Consider the following 6,587-nt stretch of genomic DNA (forward strand, 5'->3'; position numbering starts at 1 on the left):
TTTTTGTATAGAATATATAGTGTTTCATTTGAAAGCTAAGATAGCCATAATCCTCAACTTTTTACATGATTTCTGCTCCTGAAGGTTGGTTAATTTGAAATAAGCTCTAGAAATTATTTCCTATACCATGTTAAGATAATGTATGAGTCACAATTGATCAGAATCTGAAAGCACAAGTACACAGATTGACACTTTTCGACACTTGGCGATCATATTCAACTCCTTGGACTGAATAAATTTCATTGGTGATTTCAATGTCCTTGTTGATCATATAACAATACTATAATATTATTTCCAATTTTCATCAGATGTCCATGAGGGGATGCAATGAAAGAATACTGACATATTATAACTTGACTGGGATATTCTTAGGCATGTTGCCTTAAACAATTAAAAATACATTCACCAAAATTACACAGAATTTAATTGGGCAATTAAAAATGTCTCTATAAACACATAATAATTATATTATATACTTCTCAGTTTGCACAGACAACTTCTAATTTTTATATTATTAGATTGAGAAGAAGCTTTTGTTTTAGATTTATAAAATGTGATAACATTCAAAGCATAAGAATCAAGGATCTTGAGTTATTTATCCAGACAAGTTCTTCTGCTATGCAAACAGAACAAGCCAAAATTAGGTGAGTTGGAAATACTGTAACTCATCCTGAAATACCAGAATTATACAACCCCCCACAACACCCGCAAATGTTAATCATGTGATCAAATCATTAAATGTCACAAAAACATGCATCATAAAAACAAAATTACAATATTCAATTCGTTATGGCTATAAGTACAACCTAAATAAAGCTATACCTTAATAACATGTATTTTCCCTAGTTATTGATGCCTAATTAAAGAGCATAGAAACTTGGTCAATCAAAAGCATTTATTTACCTACTTCCCTTCTTTGGAACAAATACCCCATCTTTGGACTTTTCACCTGTCATCCAAACAATCTAATAAATACTTGAAGAATAAATAACAAAATATATAGACCTTCAGGACTTATCGGTACAATACAACAACAGAAAGGGCCCTGATGTCATTATCTAATAAATACTTGAAGAATAACCTGCAAACAAAAATAAACTAAACCAACATTATTATACTTCACACTAGTAACAGACAAAATACAGAATAACATTATTATTAGGTTTAATCCTTTTCGACATCCCTATTTATGTACGAATGTCTCAATTGGGTCCTCGTTTTTTAAAGTGTATCAAAATGGTCCCTAATTTTGAAAATTCATATCAATTGAGTCCTTTCCGTTAAGTTGGTTGGACGGCATTAAAAAAATTGATGAGTAGATGCTGAGATGACGAACGAACGCTCGTCCACCAGCAAACGAACGCTCGTCCACCAGCGAAGGAACGCTCGTCCACCAGAGAACGAACGCTCGTCGACCTCTTACTGCTGGACGACCGTTCGTTCCACACTGGACGACCGTTCGTTCGGTGGTCGACGAGCGTTCGTTCGCTGGTGGACGAGCGTTCCTTCGTCATCTCAGCATCCACTCATCAATTTTTTTAACGTCGTCCAGCCAACGGAAAGGACTCAATTGATATCAATTTTGAAAATTAAGGACCATTTTGATACACTTTAGAAAACGAGGACCCATCTGAGACATTCGTACATAAATAGGGATGTCGAAAAGGATTAAACCTAATTTTTTTGAATTATATAATTCTAAGAATATCTTCTTATGTAAATTTAGAAGTCACTGTGAGTTACATAATTTAGACTTATTGATGAGAATTATTTTTATCATAATGCAAATAATGAAAAGAAGGCTGTGGAAGGAGATGAGGAAAAAACTAGCAACCTAACATAGAAAATGATTGAAACTAAGGACAGTTTTGTCTTTTACGCACTACATGAAAATGCAGGAATAAATCATGGGATGCAAAAGAAATTTGTTATTGTATGTCAATGTGGATATAACACTATTGGGCGGGAGGTCCATAGTGTTTTTTTTACATGTTGCTTCTATATCAAAAAATTTAAAATACAGAAAAGATATTTGAAAAGTTTAAAATGGAGTTAATTTGCAAAAGTGTGAAACCCTAAATAATTAGCATTTATAATTACCTGTAACATTCAATTAATACCCCACTTAATTCATGCTTATCTCATTAAACACACTTCCAAAATCTGATTTTTTACCTCTGCCGTGCATGGAAAGCTGAGCCACAATCATTTCTCTGCAACATTAAAATCGCACAAATCTTTACATGCAAGCACACCACGTGTTGCGGAAGAAGTTTCCAAAATCAGAGTTTGGTGCAGGTGTCGGCTTGAGACACGATCATTCAAATGAGCGTGAGATTTAACAAAACCAGATTTTTCTGAAAACTCTCTCACCTGCATCACTCATCTTCTTCCTCAGAAATCAAACCTCCATTTTTCTCCAACTTCTCTCTAGAAACCCTAAACTTCTCTCTACTGTAATCTTCACGTTTCTCCTCCAATTCCATTTCCAGAACCATAGGAACGTTTCCAGAGACGCGGACGTTAGTTTGAACCGAACAGAATTTGATTCTAAGCTGGTAAGTTCCTTCCTCTAGTAGTTCGTCCATTAGGGTTTCATTCTAAACCATGTCTTCAGTTCATGCATGAACTGTTTCTGAGCAACCTCTGATTTTTGGTGTTTAGATAAAGGGTTAGATTTAGTAGAAAGGACTTGAGTGGCTGTTGCGTATAGAAGAGCTGTAGTTGAACGTGTGGAAGTCATATTTTAGGGCGTACACTGCTATCCAGGTAAGGGAAGCTTATATGTTTAATTTATACTGTATGTGGTATGATCTAAGTTGTAAGTATGAAAAATATGATGTTTGAGCTGTATGATTGATCACTGTGATTGTGCATGTACGAACTGCATGATGTTTGAGTTGTATGGTTGACCACTGTTATGGAATCTGGGTTCTGATTTTGTTGATCTGCATGTTGGTTTGGAACGTATGAAAAATTGATGTTTAATTGTAGGAAGTAAATCTGAATCTTGATGTTGAATATGAAGTTACTGGAATTTATGTTAAAAGTTCATAAATTTGAGAATCATCTGAATTATATAGTATAAAGCTTAAATGTTGAAATCTGGAAAAATTCTACGGTTGAGAAATCTGAAATCTTATTCTTGCCCACTGATAAATGACGCTCGTCCCTGAACGGTCTTAAACCGTTCGGTCTTCATTAAAATAACTTAGTTTGGAAATTCTTTCATTTGGAAAGAATTCTGCTCGCGAACGAGCGTCCCCAATTGGAGGTCTGAGCGTTCGTCTAGCTCAGCAGTATTTAAATATTTAAAACTTTATGAATAAGTAACGCTCGGTCTTAAACCGAACGTTCGTCCTTGAGAGCGTTCGACCTCATGTCGAGCGTTCGTCTTTGAGAGCGTTCGAACTCATGTCGAGCGTTCGTCTTCGAGAGCGTTCGACTTCATGTCGAGCGTTCGTCCTTGAAAGCGTTCGACCTCATGTCGAGCGTCCGTCTTCGAGAGCGTTCGACTTCATGTCGAGCGTTCGTCCTTGAAAGCGTTCGACCTCATGTCAAGCGTTCGTCTTAAATTTCGTTCGGCCTCATGTCGAACGTTCGTCCTTAATAGCGTTCGGCCTCATGTCGAACGTTCGTCCTTATTCTCAATTTCTTATTTAGCATTCTGCTTATATTGAATCTGGTCCAAGCTGTTTATTTTGAAATTTTCTAAGTACCAATACACTTCAAATTGAGTCAGTGCAATTGACTGGTCAAACAGAGAGTCGCATCTGTCCATCCAGTACTACATTTGGACGTTCGTCCTATTTCTTCAAAGGACTGAACGTTCGTTCTTTTATGCTCTTAAAGTTAAACATGAGATTGGATTTGAATTATGATAAATTACAGTGCGAACGTTATATCTGGTGATTTTATGATTATGGAATTTGAACGAGCGTTCCAAGGAGGAACGTCTCAGATGTATTAAATATTAAATTTGGTAAAGTATGAACATGGCTAAGTTAAGCCAGGCTTGGTCCATCCTGATATTCCGTGATACTCATCTTCACGTAGAAGGGGGTAGTCATGCGTGGGAATGGCAGGAGGTCCTTCGTTCATCGCTTAGTTATGGGCGAGGGATTAACCTCGAGTGGCAGCTGTTGAGGGTATCCCAGTTACTACATCACTCGGGTGCAAGGATGCTTGTAACTACATGGTTCATACAGTCCGGACGGTCGTCTAATATATATATATATATATTACTATGTTACATTACGTTAAATTGGATGTTATGCGTGTGCCTAAAAATGTTGATTGTATATGTTGAACGTATGAATTAAATATTATAAGCTTACCCTTGCATTTCCATTGTGTTGTCTACTGTCCATGTACGTTCGTCTTGTCAAAATGCAATGATCATCCGTTGTGGATGTGAGCAGATGGAGGTGCATCTCTTGAAGAAATGCTGGAAGAAGAAAATTTGGTAGATGCAGATCTGGTTGAAGTTGAAGTAAAGGCCGAGCCTTAGAGCGCTCGTTGGTGTTAGACTGTAATTGGTAGAATAGTTGGACGTTCGGTTATTTATTTTTGTAAAACCGTTCGTCCTGTTTAACTTGGAATTTTATTTTGAGCGTACGTTATTCTGTACTGAAGCCGTTCGGTTTCTTTTAAATCCTGTGATTAATGTTAAAGACTGTTTATTTTACTGTTAATTGTAATTAATCCTAATTTATGGTAATTATTGTATTTTGGGATGTTACATTAGTGGTATCAGAGCAGTTTTGTTCTTTTAAGGACACTGTAGGGTTACGAGTGCACTGTGTTTTTGCTGTGTGCTAGATGCCCTATTGAGGTAGAAGGACGTAGGTACAAGGTGAATCTCATCTGTTTGCCCCTTAAAGACTTAGAAGTAATTCTGGGAATGGATTGGCTGAATACCAATCGCATTCTCATAGATTGTGGAGCTAAAGAGTTGATTTTTCCTGGAGAAGTAGAAGAGGAGTTGAGTGTGACGCTCAGTCAATTGAAAGAAGACATTATGGAAGGAGCAAGCTGTTTCCTGATCATGACGCATGAGGATCAGGAGTTCGGAGGATTGGGAAAGGGGCGAACGTCCAGGGAAGGTAGTGTTGAACGAACGGTCGTGGACGAGTTTCCAGACGTTTTTCCAGAAGAGATTCCTGGACTGCCTCCTGTCCGTGAGGTTGAATTCACCATAGACTTGGTGACAACGGCAGCACCTATCTCAGTTCAACCTTACCGAATGGCGCCTGCAGAGTTAGTTGAACTCAAAGAGCAGATTGAAGAACTAATGGAGAAGCAATTTATAAGACCGAGCGTATCACCCTGGGGAGCGCCTGTGCTCTTAGTGAAGAAGAAGGATGGCAGCTCTCGGTTATGTATAGATTACAGGCAATTGAACAAGCTGACCATCAAGAACAAATACCCGTTGCCAAGGATTGATGACTTGTTGGATCAACTGCATGGGGCAACGGTGTTCTCTAAGATTGATTTGCGTTCGGGATATCACCAAATCAGGGTGAAGGAGGACGACATCCAGAAGACTGCTTTTAGGTCTCGTTATGGACACTACGAGTATGTAGTGATGCCATTCGGAGTGACGAACGCTCCTGCAGTGTTCATGGATTATATGAACCGTATATTCAGGCCTTACTTGGACAAGTTTGTGGTCGTCTTCATAGACGACATTCTCATCTACTCCAAGACACAAGCCGAGCATGAAGAACACTTGAGGGCAGTACTGAGCGTGTTGAGAGAAAAGGAATTGTATGCAAAACTGTCCAAGTGTGAATTTTGGATGAAGGAGGTGCAGTTTTTGGGGCATGTGGTATCAGCTGGAGGCATCTCGGTGGATCCATCTAAAGTGAGAGCAGTATTGGATTGGAAGAGCCCACGTTCGGTCACGGAGGTTCGTAGTTTTGTGGGACTCGCGGGATACTATAGGCGTTTTATTGAAGGATTTGCTAAGATAGTAGCCCCGCTAACTCAGTTGACCAGAAAGGATCAGCCGTTCGCTTGGACTGACTTGTGCGAGGAACGTTTCCAGGAGTTGAAAGTGAAGTTGACGAGCGCTCCTGTACTAATCATTCCAGACACATCCAAGCCCTTTGAAGTGTACTGCGACGCTTCTCATCAAGGGTTGGGTTGTGTGCTCATGCAAGAGAGACGAGCGGTAGCATACGCGTCTCGCCAATTGAAGGTTCATGAGCATAACTATCCAACACACGACCTGGAATTGGCAGCGGTCGTTTTTGCACTTAAGATTTGGAGGCACTACTTGTACGGATCTACGTTCCAAGTCTTTAGTGATCATAAGAGCCTCAAGTATCTATTTGATCAAAAGGAGCTGAATATGAGGCAAAGACGTTGGTTAGAATTCTTAAAAGACTATGAGTTTGAGTTGCTCTATCATCCTAGGAAGGCCAACGTAGTGGCGGACGCTCTAAGCAGGAAGGCAGTGCATGTATCGTTAATGATGGTGAAGGAACTGCACTTGGTGGAGAGTTTCAGAGATCTAAGGTTGCAGTTTGAGTTAGAACCGAACAGCATTAAGTGCTGTAACCTTAGAATATCTAGTGATGTGT

The sequence above is a fragment of the Vigna umbellata genome, chromosome 4 (assembly GCF_029865625.1).
Source record: "Vigna umbellata cultivar VRB3 chromosome 4, Vumbellata_1.0, whole genome shotgun sequence".
NCBI lineage: Eukaryota > Viridiplantae > Streptophyta > Magnoliopsida > Fabales > Fabaceae > Vigna > Vigna umbellata.